We start from the raw sequence: 19016 nt of genomic DNA on the forward strand, positions 1-19016 counted from the left end.
CACTGTGATTTACATGCTTCATACATTCTAGTAAGCTAATTGTTAGCATTTTGATTGCTTGTTAAAATATGCAAATGCTACTTTTTTTTTTAATGTGGAACTCGAAACCCTAAACGTGGCCAAAGGAGTACAAAGAAAAATAAAATTGATACAAATTAGTAGATTTGATTTAACTCTAAGTTGTAGATAGAGAAACCAGTCACAAATTAGTGCCTTTTTTTAGCTTAATTAAGAAAAGTACTTAAATATATAATTAGACACATTGCTTAGGCTTGCAATTAAGTGCAGTCTTAAATGTATTGGTAACCAGAAGTCTTTTGTAGATATTTAAACTCAGCATACCCACTGTCCTAGAGCGATTACAATGTATTTGTTCGTCTGTCTTGCATAACTTACCTCTTTTCTATAAAAATGCATATGTACATTATGCAGAGTGGAAGAGTTGAATTTCAGTAGGGATTTTGTTTTTCTTTCAAGACAAGGAAGATGGAGAACCTCACTGTCATTTTGAGATTAGCTGATAACTTCCTATAGTCACTTGCTGTAACTTAGAGCAAAGTGTTATAAACAATATACCCTTACTCATTCAGCAGGTGCATAATTTAGCACTTACATAAATGCATATTTGTTTCTTGACACTTCAGGCTTGTTGAATAACTGCTAGAGGATCCTTGGGTTTCAGCATGCTCTTGTTACCTCTGAAAGCTTTTTCTTCCTCTTTTGATAGTTGTGATACCAGTTTTCCACCTGAATTTTCTGTCAAGGCACATACTATTATTTATCCTCAGGATATTTTGGAAAATGTACTGGGAATCTAGGACAGTTGCTACGGTATCACAATGCCTGGTTGATGAATTGCTACTCCTAGGAAAATGCGTTGCTGATATCTGGTTACTGTGTACTCGTTCTTAACTCAAGACTCATCAGTACAAATAAATATACATCTTCACAATAGTTACAAGTATTTATAGAAGGTATGGGGGAAGAAATAAAAAGGAAACCACTCCTAATCTAATCATTATAAGGCTGGAATTTTATGAGTTTAACTGTAGATTGGTATAATGTCAAATGGCACCCTTGCTATAAATGAGCTCTTCCCTGAATTTCTGTCAGTTCTTGGAAGTGATAGATTTGACATTAGGGGCCCCACCATGCTTCTCTAATATGAAGGGAAATATTCTATTTCTTCCTTTTGTGATTGTATAAAACTAGAAAATAAAAAAGATATATACCTCATAAAACGGAACTTCGGAAGCAACACAGCACTGCTTGTTGCCTTTATTGGATTAAAGGAGAGGTGCCAGTATTTAGGCAAAAGCATAATCTAATTCCGAAAATCTTTCAGTTGGGAAATACAGTGATAACATGTTATTCCTAAATTGCCTTCTGAACTTGGCCATAAGGAGAAATGTATCTGTGTGCATGCACACACTATGAGTGAAAACATCCCCTTCAGTTAGATGGTGAATGTATTGCATGTTACCATGACAGAACAGGGGAGTAGGGGAAGTTTAAGAAACAATTTTATTAAAAGAGGGCTTTTTAAGCTGCTCTTTCTCTTTAGAATAGATCTCACTATTTTTCTGTTGAAAGAATATGTTGAAGAAATGGTGGCAAAAAATTAGTGTTGCTCTTATAAGCCTAGCCTTACATGTATGATAGTATCCTATGATAAATACTGAGCAAAAGAGTCTTTCAGCTGCATTTGTTTATTAGAACTTCATAAGTGTATGGTTTATGATATGTAAATATTAGATTTATTGTATAATATATGTATAATGTATTCACAAGGTTTCCACACTAGGTTCTTCACATCTCTCCTGAGGTGTCTGTTTTCTGTATGTTACATACTTGGCTGTCAGTTTTATTAAAGGTTTTGCAGTACTGAAAATAATTTGTAATAAGGATCTGCTTTGTGAAGGATGAGAATGAACTGCATCTGGAAGCCTGGGTGACATTTCATAATGCACATCGTAGAGAAACTATACTAGATAGTATATGCAATAAAACAACTAAAACACTTTCATGATAGTACTCTCTGTCGGACTATATAAGAGGAGAAAGCATTTTTTCTTAAAAAGTTTACTAGTTTAAAAAAATAAGTAGAACTTCAAAATTTGTGTTCGTGGAACTATGGCTAAAAATTCCTTAGCAAGTTTTTGTTTGTTTGTTTGTTTAAATCTGAGGTGTTTAACTGAAATTTAAAGGCAATGTATGCCGCTGTTAATTCCTAATACATTTTATGAGTACCACTAGAGGCAAATTCTTGGGTTTTGTCAACAAACTAAGGCAGACTACATCAGTAGAACAGTTTCATTTGCACTAGAGGTTTGTGATTGTCATCTAATTTTTGTTCCCTGAAAGTAAGTGTTGGTTTTGTATCAGACATAAGCTCAGATCCTCAGATGGTCAACTGGTGTATCTACATTGACTTCTCTGAATCTACATGGATTTCTGAGTTGAAGTTCTTTCCCATGGTTTCAAGACTATTCAGACCAAAAGACTTATTCTTTTCTTCATCATATCTTTCAAGATATAGACAAGGAAAGTCTATCAGTAATCCATGAAGCGTAAGTCTTAATTACTGCAGCGAGCACTTAACTGACCTTTTCAGCTGACCTTCTCTTTTTGCTTATCCATTGAATTGTACATTAGACTCCCTGACTTGAAAGTGAAATAGTTCTCTGACTTTTAAGAGACTAGAGATCCTGAAGCAGATTGCAGCAGTTGCTATTCTGGATCACTGCTAATATGTTCTCTTAATGGTGGATAGATGTGTACAATACTCAAAATGTGAAAAAATAACCTCAAAAGAGAGCACTTGCCATTTTTAGTTTCCTGTGAAGGACTTTTACAGTTCATGCTTTCAATACCCAAAGAAGTTTTCACACTGATTCAAATGAATGTAGGATCTTGACTGCATTAATGTATTTGCCATTTTAAATACTTTAATTTTTGCTATTATAGTTTGTTTTTTTTTCCTCATTTTTTTTACCCATATGGATAGCTAGGGAAAAATATAAGAATAGGTTGTGCATGTAATGATATTTCCCAGAATTGTGTTCTAGCTGCAAGGGATTTGTGGCATAGAGATGCTCTAAAAAAGAGATGGTATTTTTGTATTTAAGAGCTCTTGATGGATTGCTTCTTGAATACTTTTTAGCTTTTGGGACTGATAAATAGTTTTGACCATTTGTTCAAGTATTTTTCAAGAAGAGAAATAACTGCATAATACATTATTATTTGACACCTCTCTCTTCCCTATTTTAAAAATAGACATTGTGTCCTCTTTGCCAGTCTTCTAGAACCTTTCTGAACCTCACAGAAAAATTTCTGGTCCTCTGAGATTGCTTCAGTTAGTTTTTTAAGTGTCCTATGGTGAATCGAAGCCTCTAAGTTAAAAACAGCTAACTTCTACAGCTACATCAAGAATGTAGCTTATATCTAAATTCAGTAGATTCAAACATTGATGGACAGAGGGACAATTACAAATCCTGTCTTACTATCTGCTATTGAAAACCACTGAATGTTGCCCTAATATTCATATATAAAGTTCAATAATTTATGTTTTGTCAAATATTAGCTTTCTATAATACATCTGATGGGGCTTAAAGCTAGCATCATATAGAGACATTGATATTTCCCTGTGTAATTAATTCCAGTAGTTACTTATTTCACTACTTGTATTTGTTGTTTCAAAACTATGCTTTACATATATATATGTATATGTGCATTCATATATATTACATATGAGTTGATAGCAGTAGCAAGTAGTTTTTCAAAGCAAACTGCAGTATTTTGTTTTCTTCAGGGAGGCGCACAGTTTGTACAGTCCAGGTTTCTGTTTATAAGCATATTTTGGGAGTAAGCACTTTGGTGTCTCTAAGATATAAGAAAAAAAGGAGAGGAGTTTGGTTTTATTGGGCAGCAGCTTAAATAATTGACATCATTTGAAACTATCTGATGCAAGTTACATTGTGTCTATCATCACACCTTCTTCCTTCATTTTGATCTGTTTGAGAATCAGCTGTAGACTTGCTTCCAACTCATGTTTGGACCCTGCTGTCTTCCTGTATAGAAATGAGTGCTTTTATAGAAGAACTATTTTCTCACTTACTAGATATGAATAGCAAAACTCACTTTTTTTCTGCTGCTTTAGTAAATTCCTGTCTTGCATTTTCAGCTCTGGTTTATCAAGAACGTGTTATGTTCAAAATGTCCCTTTATTGGATGTCTGACAAAAAGAGCTGTCAGAGATTAGATAGGCTGTTCTTCCTCCCTCTATTGGTTCAGGATAACCAATATTTGCTTCCTGAACATAAGGCAAAAATTATCTTCTGTCCAGCTGGAAAGGAGTATTTCCTCGTTTTTAAAAACCCAGGTAACCATTATGCTATACATTATGCAATGCACCAATTATTTCCCGTTCCCATTCAAGTTTACCCTCTGATCAGTTCTGGCCATAATCTTTAGGCAGTGAAGACTTACCAAAGCTTGTGAGAGTCTCTGTTGCTATAATGCAATCCATTGCCTTTTACCCCTGCTGTCTCTGCCACTGCTCGCTGAAAAATCTTCCCATTCCTGACTGATTAACTTTCCTGCAAAATAACAAAATGTTCAAACTCCAGATGCAAATTAAGACTATTGCTTCACTGCCTGGGTGGCAGAGGAGCATCAGCTGGTTCTGTATTTGCTGTGTACCATGCTGTTATAACCCACATGTGGGTTATAATGACTCCAGGCATAAAATGACTCCAGGCATAAAATCTCTTGCTGCTGTTTATATCCCCTCTGTTTTTCCTGGACATACATAGGTATTATTCACTAATCTCACCCAAATCCTGCTTTCTTATACTGATCTGTAAATTCCTACTGCAGTCCCTGGATCATCTCATGGAAATATCAAATTTTGGTGTGACAGAATGGTCTGTCTGGCAAAATGCAGCAGTTGCAGCCCTGTTAGCATATGGGAAGCCAGTAGCTTGTGCAAGTCCTCCCAGCTTGGGTGATAACCCTTGCATAAGAATGGAACCCTAAACAACCTAAGGTTTTCATTTCCGTGGATGTGTAAATTAGACTGCAAAGTTTCACTAAACAGGAAAAGACATCCCTTTTTATTTGAAAATGATGAACTACTACGATTTGCTTCAAACTTTTCTAGATGACAAATACATGGTGGTTGGGTAAGCGTATTTACATGTATATATAGCTTTTAAAAGATTTAATTAATATGAGGGTTAAGAGTAAAAAACTATAATAGTGAAATTACAAAATAAAAATTGTGTGTGCAGCCTTAGGCTGATAACTTGGTAGACATATATGTACAATTAATAATTGCAGAATATGCTTTTACATAGTGTGGCTGTCTGACAAAGTATACAGAATTGGGTGATGTTCAGCGAATAAGGGGTTATTCAATGCTATTTAAGTCTTCTTGGAGTGTAGACACCTGCCTTTGTCATTCAAATCTTATTCTGAAATACGTCTGTAAGAATTTTTACAGGGTTCAATATCTCAGTGCATTGTAAACTTGAATGGACAGAGTTTTTCAGAGTGCCGTACTTTTGTCAGATTTGGGGAGATTATCATGGCTCTCATACAAGGCCTGTCTTTAACACATACACTGTCACAAAAAAATTTCAAGTTTCTAGCATGTGGAAGCATTGGAGTTTCTCAAAGGAATTTTTGTAAGAATTAGGCTAATCATTTTATTATTCTCAAATAATTTTCCCTTCCCTTTTGGGGATAATTTTCAAATGAAAACTTTTGGGAGGGTATGTGTTTAGTGTATAAAATAGCAGATGCTGTTTGAATTAAATTTGGTACTAGAGAGATACTGATGCACTGGAAGATGAGGAGTGGAGTGCCAACAAGATGGTTAGAAGGCTGAGTACATGAAGTGTGGAGAGAGGCAGGTAGAACTGAATTTGTCTAGTTAGAAGAGAAGGCTAAGAACGTATTTTATTACTGTCTTAAGCTGGTTAATGATATAAAGAAGATGGAGCTATACTCTTTGTGGAGGAGCACAGTGAAAGGATGAGAAGTAAAAGACACAAGCTGCAACACAGGAAATTCTTCTTACACATCAGGAAAGAAGTGTTCATGAAGAGGTTACCCAAACACTGGAACAGGGAGGTTGTGGAATCACCGTACATGGAGATATTGGTAGACTTGGAAATGTTTTAAAAATGACATCCTGTACTGCTACCTAGAAATGTATTATGATTACCTTTTTACCTGTAAATAATTGTATGGGTATTTAAGTTACATGAAAATACATTTTTATCTCACTAAGCAGATTATTCTTAACAAACCTGAAGAAGCACAAGATGCTATTTATTTCTGTCTTTCTTTGAAGCATCTGGTATGACCACAGAAAAAGACAACATACCGAACTGGATGGGTCACTAATCTGAGTCAATATTTTAAATCATATGCTTTGTTCATAAAAGTGACTAGCTGCAATTAAGACTCTTTTGTATTTCGTATATTGTTTCAGTGCTATGTACTAGGCTTCCTATTTCTCACACAAGTTTACGTAATTTTGTCACCTTGAATACTGATTAAAAAGTCTATCATTTTTTTCCTGCATTCCCTGTCTCATGCTATAAATGGTATGAGTAATATGGGGGCAGGGGGGCGGGCAGGAATCCCAGCCCTGTGAGAATTCAGCTTTGTCTGCCCTCTTATGTGGCATTTGAAATGTATTTTTGATAATGAGAACCCCAATACTCCTCTCACACAGAATCATAAATTTTGAAATGTGATATAAGGTTGGGATGGGGGAAAGAGCATGCAGGTAGGGCTTTTTTTTTGGCTATATTCATTGCTTTTCACTTTTTCTGCCCCAACCCACTCTTTCCCTCTTCTTCCATTTCTGTTACTGGCTATGAGGATAAAGATTTATGATGTGCAAGTTTAATAGTACTAAACACTTGTTGTTTAATTGGTAGAGATTTGGGAGAAAGCCCAGACTAATTAACACCAATTTCTACTCCATTGCCAGTTTTTAATGGATCTTAGGACTAGATCCTTTTGGAACTAAAGTTGTATTGAAGGCATGTTGAAAATAGAAAATAAAGTTGGATATGGCCACCTTGAGAAGCCATCTGTTACAAGTGTAATGCTTGTTTTTTGTAAGTAACAAGCGATAGATGCAATATAAACAGTGACTTTGCCTTTTGAAGCATAACTACATAAACCCCCCTGGAATTCTTTCCAATTATGTTTATACACCTTTCACTTCACAGTTACCTTGCTCTTCCTTAAGAATAGAATATTTAGTAAAAAAAATCACGAATTTTACCATAGGAAGTCCTGCTACTAATGTTTGTTAATAGTCTTCATGTTCCTAACTAATTCAATTTTTATAAAAAATATATAAACTAGAAAAAGTTGCTATGATTCTATACAAGTACTGTCTAAAAGGCATAAGAAGGGAAAGGATGACTATGGTACAATTAGGATGGGATTTATCTTACCTAAGTTCAAGCATGTTAAGCATGTGGTCTTAACCAGCTATCCAAGCTCCTTTTTTCATAGTCAGGATAAAGAGCGAGGGACACTTCTCAATGGAAATGTCTCTCTGTTAACAATAGAGAATGACTAGCTTAGATGGCATAACTAATTTGTAGATGGCTAAAGCCAGGTAAGATGAATCCAGCCCACAAGTAAAATGACTCCAATAGCATCATTTGGATAATTAGCCTTTGAAGGAACAGGAGCATGCAAAATGAACCTTACGGTCATCAGACTTTTCTATCTTTTGAGCCTCCTCTTTGTTTGGCTTTCATGTCATTGACTAAGTGATTTTGGTGGAACTCCCACCTTCTTTAAGGTGGTTGCTTTAACCTCTACTGCTTTAGGACCAGAAAGCCCTGAATGTTAAAGGATTGTGCCCTTCCATTTCATACCCTGTTTCTTTACCTTTTGCTCCTTCTTTTCTCTTTAGCTCAAAGACTGTCTTACCTAGCTGTGATTTTATATTACTGTTGTCACTGCAGCATTTTGCAGGTCAGAAAACACAAGTTAAAGTTATCATTGTCAGCTTTTGAATGTTAAAACAAGAAACCCTTATTAAAGCCATTCCGTTTGCCCTTTGGAACACAGTGCTGTCAGAAGTGTCAGGGGAATGTAAGCTTAAACAGCCTGCCATAGTACACTAATGCAAATCCTTTGTTTTTAATCTTTTTATAATAAGGAAATAGAAAATGAGATTTACTTGATATGATTTGGGGGTTGTTTTGTTTTGTTTTTCTACATATTACCATTCTACTAAAATATTTGACAGTGGATGTCTTATAGCTTCACTGGAATTTGAAATTTTAGTCTATTGTCTCTTCCCAGGCAATACTTCCTTTCAAATAAAATATATGAAATGTATTCCATTTAATCTATTATTGTATAATGATTACTTTGTTTCTTAAATTAAAGCATCAAATACAATTAACCATTTGGACAGCTTACCTAGGGGGATGGTGGAATTTGTGTCACTTCCATTTTTTAAGAACAAATACCATAAATATCTTTCAGGATGGTTGATGTGTATTTGATCTTGCTTCAGAGAAGTGGAATGGTCTGGAAGATGTCTAGACACATCTGAGACTTGGTTATTTTATATTCAAAACTAAATGCTTTGTTTCTGTATTCAGATATTTAAATTCTGCTTTCTTAGGGAAAAAACCATCTTTTTTCTGCCAAGATGCTGCAAGGAATAAATGCATTTTGTATGTCTTAATCTTAAATTTTATAATGTGAAATTGCATGGAAGTGATCAGAATAGGAATCATTCTGGTTGTTGGCCAGATTTTGAATTTTTACTGCCCAAGTTTTTTTCATATTTTTATTTACCTGAGGACTTGAAGGAGAGAGAAGACTAACCAATTAGCATATGGTTATGTGAAACACAGTGGATATTCCGGCTGGTAAAAAAACATTTAAAATGTGTTATTTGTCATCAAGGTGCATGATATGTGACTAGCCTTTTAATGGCTTTCAAAAATGTGCTTCACATAATTTGAAACAAGCTTTCTTATCAGTATGTCTTGCAATTAATTTAATCTTGTTTCTGTTTTTTCCACAGTATTTTTCAATTCAGTGAAGCTCATTACATTTGCAAGTGCATTAAATTAGAGTCTGGATAGAAGAAGAGAGATGATTATCAGTTAATTCAATTATGTTTCTACATTTGCCCATTTAATGATATGTCTGCCATTGTTGTTGCAAGACTTTACTGCGGTAGCACCATGTAGAAATTAGTTCCAATTCCGTGTAAAGTTTATGTTATCTGATAACTCCTGACAACTAGTGGAGGGGCATGTTCAGTAATCGATGAGTCTAATCAGAAATCATTTACTTTAAGTCAAATGGCTAGAGTGTGGAATAGCTTTACCACATTTATGACGCCATTATAATATTTCTTGACTTTGCATATGTGGTGATGTTTTTACACAGCTTTACATCATTAATTTGATTAAGAAATGAGAGTATACATTCCTGTTGTAACTGAAGAAGCAAGTAAGCATGTCATTGCACAATTCTGTTTTAGAGAGTAAAACAGTTTAGCTAAGTAATGCTGTTTGGTTTGTTTGGTTTGTTTTTTTAAAGGAAAAGGGGAAAACGGAGGACAAGAGCAAAGTAAACCAAAAACCCAACCCCCAAATTTAACCATGCTCCAGTTCTTCATATGAAATGCTGTTTGCTTTTATTAATAAATTTATAAGGTCATTTCAGGAGATGCTAGAGCCTGAAATTCTAGTACTCATCTTCTGATATGATGTCTGTCAACATTATTGCTTTTAGTAGTGGACTAACATTTTTATTTACCAGTCTATTATTTTTTCGTAATGGTTTGGTCATGTGTTTGAAATCCCAAGATATATGGCATTTGCTCTAGCAGTCTGCCTGGCATCTGGAAATCCCAAGGGTATAGCTACTGCGAATCTTCAGAGCAGTTCTATATTACATTTACAGATATGTACTGAACTTGCATCACAAGCATGTACAACTGCACAGTTATTAAAGGCAGGTTTGTTGAGGCTGCAGTTTTGATTTTTAGATATTTATAGATATGCAGTATTAAGATGAGAGAAAAAGAGAAACATCTGTGAAGTACAAAATATTTTAAGTTTTAAAATAACTGTTTCCTGGGTTTTCTGGATTTTGATTGCTTTAAGATCTGAAAGTAAGTGAAAAAGAAGTATTTAAAAAAATGATAGCAGAAATAGTCTCTAGATGAGAAAGCAAAATAAAAATGAAATCCAAATTTTACTAAACTGAGAAATGTACCTCCATTCCTATATTTTTGAAGTTAAATTATATTTACAGTTATATTTACTTTTAATATGTGACAAATCATTCTGTGAATGTCACTGGCTGCAAGATAAATAATGCACATATACTGTGCATATTTTTTATTGCTTGTTTTTCTGAAACTGCTTGGCTTTAGAAAAAGACTCCTATGCTACACTGAAGAGGATCAGTATACTTCAAAATACTGGATAAAATACTTCTTTTGGTCCCATAGTCCAATTTCCAGCTTCCAGTAGTCTGGTGATACAGAGAGACTATGTAGTGTTTTGTAACTAGAACAGATAAATTAGGCTTGTTCAAGATAAACACCATGGCTAACTCCAAATATTAACTAAAACAAATCACAACTAAGACTGGTGAATTTTGAAGGAAGTTCAGTCAGCTGTTTTTTCACTTACAGTCATGAATACTGTTCATTTACTTAACTTTCATTCTTTCGCATGTGCTTTTATATTTCAGTTCTTCAGCGCGAGTTGTGTCTTATGCATTCAGGCAAAGACGAGAGCTTGATGAACTGCTTAATTAGAGCCTGTGGTAGCCGTGGGAAATACTGTGGTGCCAAAAGAGGTCTTCCAAGATAGAAAGCCACCACAGATTGCATTTTGTGCCTGAATTGGCCAATCCACAAAGCACTAACACTGCATTTTCTCTAGGATTAGCTGTTGTTGTAGTTACTGTAGAAAATTACTGTAATATGGAATTCACTAGTGTTAGTATCTTATGAATAAGTAACATGTCAGGAAAATAACCTCTATCTACATGTAAGAGATTATATAAAGGCTTTAAAATAATTGCTACATTTCTGACAATATAAAAATATTGCTGCACTTTTAATGCTTCTGTTGCATTTAATTGGAGCAGGGCCCTAAAAAATATGGCAGATTTGGCAGATATGTTTGAAACTGAGAATGGTTGGGGGGGGGCAGTCTGAATAAGGTCCAGAAAGACTGGAGCTTAATTTATTAAGTTGCCATTCCAGAAAACAATCATATTGTCATAGCTGTAACATTTGTGATGACGGGTGACATGATGCCTGAGGGGATCGTTACTAAGTTGTAGATCTTGTCGGTTGTAGAACACTAGTGTGAATACTGCTCAGATCAGCAGGAGTTGTATCCTTTTAATTTTTTTTTCTTTTTTATATCCTACGTCAGATGCTCACTTTTGTTTACACCTGTTATATGGGTTTTTCCGCTTTGTTTACCCTTACTGTAAAGTTATTTTCAGGCAAGAATGACCAATATGCAGTCAGTGCTCTTTATGCAGCCATAGCACAGGGTTATGCCAATATCAGTTGGATCTGATGGAGTATGTGAAAATTAAAAATATTATAATTACAGCTTCATTTGGTGAGAGGAGGAGTTTAAATCAGAAGTCAAAATATGTTCTCTGTTTTTCTTGTAGCTATCCATTTTGAATTTGGGGGCTAACCTCATGTTTATTTTGAGTTCTGACTCATGTGTTTGTAACATTTGGCATTCTTTTTAACCATTATTATTTTTCTAAATAAATAAAATCTTTAATGTTCAGCTCCATTTGCAGAAAGTGTCTTTGTATATCTGCTGTTGCCCGGTGTCTCTGATGGGGTCCCTTGAGCAGAGTCCCTGGGAAAATTCCCAGGGGCCAAGCTGTAATGTTATACTCCTTTATATCAGCAAAATCATCACTAAGAGACTGCAGGGCAGGGATAAATCAAGCCTTTTGTCCAAACACAGAGATAAAGCAAGCATTAATTAACTAATTCTGATTATAATAAATAGTGTCTGATTACCAGGCTCTGTAACTAATGTTAAGGGGAGAAAAAGAGATTATGTTATAACTAGGGGTGGCAACTTGGGTAATTAAATAGATCTAATTAATAGATCAATGAAAATTTGATATATTGGAGAATAAAATCTCTCCTTAAATTAAGGTATATCTACATTTCTAAACACAATAATACATTATCAGGGTTTGTGGTTTTCTGCTAACTTTTTTATAAAATGTTTTTGGTTTTGCTTTGCTTTTTTTTGTTTTAAACTTAACTAAACTTAACTTAGTAAGTAATTGACTATGAGTCATTTAATGGCATTTGCTATACAAGAGTGATCTCTGCTCTCCTACTTCTCAATTCACTTTTGCCAGTTTTCCTCCAAATTGGTATTTTTAGAGGGACTGAAATCAAAAGACTAAATCCCTCAATATTCCGTGTTTGAAAAATACTGTGTTTTCCCGTTCTGACAGAAAGAATGCCTTCAAATCCCTCCTTGTCTAAGCTGCTGTGCTTGACATCTCATTATTTGACTCAGCTGTTTCAGTTTCACCTTCACCCAGCTAATTAAGTAACTCATTGAATGTATTATTCAGTATTTGATTCCCCTATCTGAGTCAGTGCGAGATGGGATTAGAAAAAAAAAACATCTGCTTGATGGGATTAGTGAAAGGATTGTTGCTCTGACATGGTAGACTAAAGTGAGAATGAACTAATGAAGCTGGCGATATTTGAATCACAGTCTGTCGTTTTAGCAAGTGTTTGGCTGCTGGTGAAAGTATGGGGATTAGAGTTGCTTTTAACTGATCATTCCTGAACTGACCAAATAGCGACCTGTTAATTGTCTCAGGACATCTGTAGTGTGAAAGAGGTTCTTCAGCTTTATTTACATTTTTGTTTCCCTCTTCAGCTGTTGTCCTGTAGGGTATTGTATCATCATGTGTCCTGTGTGGATACAGGCTTTAGCTATCTATGGAACTTGGATTTGTTCATCGTTTTGGCTGTGTTGCCACCTTGTATTGCTTTCCAGTGCTTTTGGCTATTTTCAAGTACGTTTTCTCCTTGATTATAAATGCAAACAGGAGTGCTCTGTAAATGAGCAAAGCCCAGTGTTCAGCTATAGGTTGTCCAATTTATTTGTGTTACTCTGATTTTGACTGCATTTTTTATTAATCCTTTAGTTTAAAGGGAAGGGTCATTACAATTAAATTCATTTTTATGCTTTAGAACATTTTTATTTCTTTTTTTACGTTAAACCTTCTGAAATGAGCATGACTGTAAACAATATTGCAATCCATTTCATGACTACATATTTTTATCTGTATTAGTTAAAGCAGACCTTTTACAACTTTTTTTAATAAATGCAAATTAAAACAAAACTAAAACATCACCAGAGAAATCTAGCCTAAAAGCATGATACTTACTTGTGATATGGAAGACTGAAGTTCTCTAGTGTATGAATCAGGTAGGGCAAGGATTTAAATCTCTTTCTCTAACTTCCCAGAAAAGTTTCCTAATCACTTTGCTGTTTATTATTCTGGCATAAGTGTCTCCCTCTCTTCCTCCCAGGATTAGGTTATCCTTTTAGGTTTGATCAGAAATTCCTTTCTAGATCTGAGAAACCAATCTCAGCAATAATTTACTGAAAACTAGTAACTTCTAGTGAGGTGCTTTGATAGTGAAATTGGTATCTTTCAGAAAAAGGTCTTGGAAGAGTCCTGGTCAAATATTACATACAATGTTTAGTACTTTGTTTCTGGAATAATTCTTACAATATATGTATTCAAATGAAATAATTTGAATAAGTCAGAATTCAAAAAGAGTCATTAGAAAATTCTCATCTGTGATTTTGAATAATCAGTATTCTTTCTACAGAAAAATAAAACTGATGCAGTTTCGTAAAGAACAGCAATTGCAAAGTACATTCTGAACAGTTGCAGGGCGAAACAAAAAGCAAACCATAGCAGCTTCCATTTTAGTCTAATAAATGTTGGTTATGTGCTTCATTTCTAAGAACTGGATAGTTCCTAAAGCAAAAGTATACAAGTTCTAGGGTTTATATATGCGCTAAATTGAAAGCTGAAAAGAGTCCAATCGCTTTTCTTGGTTAGCTGTGTTTATAATATCTTAATTCTGGAATAAGATTACCTTTTGTCTGTTCACCTTAATCTAGTTTTGCTCTGAGCAGATACTCTTTTGGTTCCCGGTGTGCCAAGGGGAAAGGTGACTTCTGGTAAGGAGAGATGCTAGCCTGGGAATGGGCTTTGACCACTTTGCCTTGCTTCGGCGGACAGTTTTGTTTGTCCAGAAGGCGCTCTGAAAAGAAAAATAAGTAATTGGAATGGCACATCTTTAAATTAGAATTCTGAGAAATACCTTTTTATACTTATCCTTGTGCTAATGAGATGATGTGTAAATATTTTATTAAGCTAATAAAAGATTGAGAACATTGACCTTAATGAGACATGAAGTGGAAAAATTTTAGACGATCAGATTTCAAATTATTTGAAACAGTGGAAAATTTTAACTGTCTTACAGTAACAAGGCTTAATAATAGTTATACTTTTATCAGCAAACAGTAAACTTTTATTCAAGTATTGTTTTGTTTTAAACTTATTTGGAATCTATGCTTTGTAGTTGCTTTCCTAGAGAAATGCTAATTCTTACTGGCTGGCAATATTATTCTTTTTTTCTAATGGGAAAAATAAGTTAATTCTTATAAACTTAGCTCAGTATTTAGACAAATTAACATACACAAAATGAGCTAGGTTTCTAGATGACAATGAATTTAGTCAGATATTTTTACACTGATATTAAAGCTTATTTTTTTACGTTTACCCATTCATGTTATATAATAAAATGCTGACTTGCACTCTACTTTTATGTGAATTTGATTCAAAAAATATTTCATAAAAACAGCCATTTTTTATTTCACTATTTAAAGCAATGTGTTAATTATGCTTATAGGGAATAAAAGTAAACGTATCAAATGGTTTTTAGCTCTGCTGTGAAATTTGGGCAGTGAGTTCTAACTGTTCTGTAACTGGCTTGAAAATTTTGTCATACTATGTCTGCATGAATGTATGTATGTTTCATTTAGTTTAAATGGTATAATAGCCTGTTTTAGAACTTAAATTATTTTCCACCTAATGTTAAATATGAACTGATTTATTTTGTATTAAATGCTCTTAACCCAGATAGTAAGAGAAGTGCTAGTCTGTTTCTAACAAGGTGTCTACACAGCCTCTTTGCTAAGGACAATTTCTTTTTATATTTTTTTATATTCTTTTGATATCTAAGTATCTTTCAAGAGGTTTTTTTTCCCCCACATAAATGTGTTCATAGCTAGAAATTATGTCTGAGAAATCTGCTAACATAATCTTCAAGTCCTTGTCCTTTTCTTCAGTCTTCCCTACAAGTAGGAAGATGCACTTATGCCAGTATCACATTACATTATTTATGGCTAGAGAGAGAGAGAGAGAGAAAAGAAAGATACCAGTGAGGTACAATGAACACAGCTTTTACCACAACTATTGCATATACAGGCACATGATGATTCACAGTACTTCTAAACAGCAGAACAGGTGAATGCCCAATTTTTATTAGTGCTTCCTCTGTACTTCCAGTACTCTTACAAATTTAACAGTGTTTGTTTTTAAATGCATGATGCTTCAATTTCTAGTCTGATTTTCTGTTCTTATCTTGGAATGTTTTGTTCCTAGACTAAATATTCATGCCTTTGAGCACAAATTATATTTATATTAATGAAGCAGTTATGTCTTTTGGTTTTAAGTACCATTAATTTTAGAGAACTGCACTTCTCATGAAAAATCAGAAACAGCTGTTGGTTTTGCTGTAAAACATAAATATAGAAAAGAAAAAATAGGGCTGAAGATTTGATTCAATAACTTCAAAAAAATAGTTTGCTGCAAGCATGCGTTTGCTATGCCTTGCCATAGTCATATATTACCAAGTTCAAACACTGTGGTGTTTCTTAAAGTACTGATTTTTTAGCTTTCAGTGTGCCTTTTTAATATGTAAGCACTTGACCTGCTTCCTAGGGTGTGTAAGATTTGGATGCAAATTTGTGATCACTAAAACTTCAGCTCATTTCAGTCCCTTCAAGAGAGAGATTCATTCCCAAACATCCAGTGCTAATTTGTATATTGACCTTTGAAAAAATGGGCCAAACAAGTACAGAAAAGTTCAGAGCTGAAACAGAAAGTATGTCATACTCCAACATACTTAGGTTTGTGGAAAATGTCCATACTAAAATTTTCTGAAATGTTTCTTCTTGAAAAAGCTAAAAGTAATAACACTACTGTAATTTGTTTCTCAATAGCAAGCATGTCCATAGTATTTTGGGGAGAACATGGAAACATTCCAGCTATATTTTTAAGTTATTGTAAGGTGATCTAGATTACTCTGCAGCCAAAACTGATCTTTGGTGTTGGCACTTCAACTCTGCTTTCTCATCTCCAGCATTTTGGTATCCAAGTCTGTCTGATTTCTCTACTAGCCATTCTGTTTTTATCCTTTTTTATTGGCAGTTTTCCTATCCAAATATAAATAATATTTTCTTGCTTTCTTCTCCTTGTACTCCATTGCATTCAAAAACAGCTTTGGTGCTCCACTGGTATTACTGTGTTCGCTAAGTACTTATTTGTCTGCCTACATCATGTCTAGACCAAGGTCTGTCTGTATGCATACTGATCACTTCTCATAGACGAAAGTGCCTTTTCTCTTGCATCTCAGCTCATGATGATGTTCTTGATGTTAGTATTAAGAAGTTTAAATTTAATAACTTCCATAACTTAACTAAATAACATAACATCCATTCAAGCATACTTGATCTCAGTAGGCTTGGACTTGTATTGTACTGCTGGATGCTGAGTTGGATATACTATTCCTATTTTCAAATAAGCAAATTGTTTCTCTCTCCAAGAATACAGTTGTAAAAATATCACAGCATTTTACTAAAGCCTCACCACAGTCTCATGATTGCTAACATTTCAGGGGAGAATGTAAACATACAGCATATAAAAACAAGTATTCTAAAGTAGTTAAATAATAATCCTTTTTACTGTTGGTTACTGTCACTTTCTCCATTTTTTCTTCCTTGAAACATTTAAGTATGTCTCATGCATAGTTTTTTATTCAGTTGTGATATCTATGTTATCCTACTGCTCAAATAATACTGAATAAAATTAGTAAAATTTTAAAATTTCTTTGAGCTCAAGATGGAGCATGTTCCAGTGTGGGATATGAGCTCAGTACAGACCACTCAATATTGCAGCATGGGAATTTGGACTTGGTTTATTCTCTACCTCCAACTTAATTTATATTATCCTTGTCTTTTGAACTCAATTTTCTCAGGCTCATCTGAGGACTTATTATCAAAGAACACTATTTTTAAAGGACTAATAGTTACATGAGTTAAAGTATATTTTCTGAGGTCATTAATAAGCCTGAAAGTGACTTGAGAGTAAAATAAAACAACCTAAGTAGTGCCAAAACTGAACTCTGAAGCAGTAAGTTATGAATGTACACAGTAAACAACTGTTCATCATTGTATTGTGCAATATCTGCAAACAGGAATTGCAATCTCTTTTTTGTTATACAAATCAGACGGGGAAAAAAGAGGGAAAGATTAAGCTACTTAAACTTCTTCCATTTGCTATAGGTTTTAAACATCCATACTAAGATAGCATTAGCAAAGATACTGAGTGACTACTGTAATAAAGTAACATGACTTAAGGCTTGTAGTCACTGTGTTGTTTTTTTTTTTTTTTTTTCTAGAATGAAGAGCTGTTACTTAAACTTGTAGGAAAAGCTAATATCCATTTTTTGCCATAAAGTAATGTAAAAAACCAAGGTTGTAGCAAGATGAAATATTGTTTTCCAGGGAACAATGTAGTTGAGAACATGGATAAAGTGGTGATGGATAGCTGAAATATTGGTTGGTGGTGGGTTTGGAGGTCCCAACCTTTTCCCCCCTGAAAAAAAAAAAACAAAAAACAAACCTGCAGCAGCTTCAGGCATTAGCAAGATTGCTTAGTGTCTATGGGAGCTTTTGTATCAGTGCTTCGAAGGCCATTTTGCATTTGGGTGTATCAAAAGCACAAATGAAGTATGGGTTTTTTCAGCTGTAAGAAATCCTGCGTATGATTAGAATTTTGAGGGTCTTATCTGCAAATTCAGTTGTGTGGAACACACTTTGAGTTTGGAGCAGTAGGAAGTTACACGTTTCTAGATGTTGGGCAGCAAAAACCTTACCTTTCTGTCCTCGTTCCATCCCACTGGGTATCTCAGTCTATGCATTTGACTCGCAGTCTCATATCCTGTGTATTCTTTATTCAGGATGTTAGAGTTCCTGCATCTGTTGAAATACAGGTAGCTGTTACCATTCCCAGTCTCATTACCACCTCCTCTTAGTTTATGCTGTTATTTAAATATTAATTTTAGGTATTACATTTATTAGGGTAAGTTTTTATATAGTAAGTTGTGCACCGAAAATCCTATAGTTTCCTGGTCAGATTTAGACTCTGAAAAACGTTTTATGATCTTTGCTGGTCTCCCCTATGAAGAAATCTTTAATCCACTGATCAAGAGCTCTCTCTATACTTTTCTTTTTCTTACAGAAAGTTCCTCTGCGCTTTTCCAAGTTCTTTAAAAGTAGCAGACAGTTGCTGATAAAATAGTTGTGATGAGTGACAATTGAGAATACTGTTATTTTTGCTTTTGAAGATACCAGATGGGAATTATGCAAACTGTAGTTAACTGAAGCCTTCAAAAGACGTGCACATTTGGGTAGCTAATTTTGCAAGGTGTGTTCCACCCCTCATCCCATCCCCTGGAGGTCTGAGGACAAGAGAATGAGGTCACATAGGCTTTTTCTGTTTGATTATAGTCCTCTAAAGTCTTTGCTAATTTTGAGGTGGGTTGGATTGGTTTT

This window comes from Apteryx mantelli, chromosome 16 (genome assembly GCF_036417845.1).
Source record: "Apteryx mantelli isolate bAptMan1 chromosome 16, bAptMan1.hap1, whole genome shotgun sequence".
NCBI lineage: Eukaryota > Metazoa > Chordata > Aves > Apterygiformes > Apterygidae > Apteryx > Apteryx mantelli.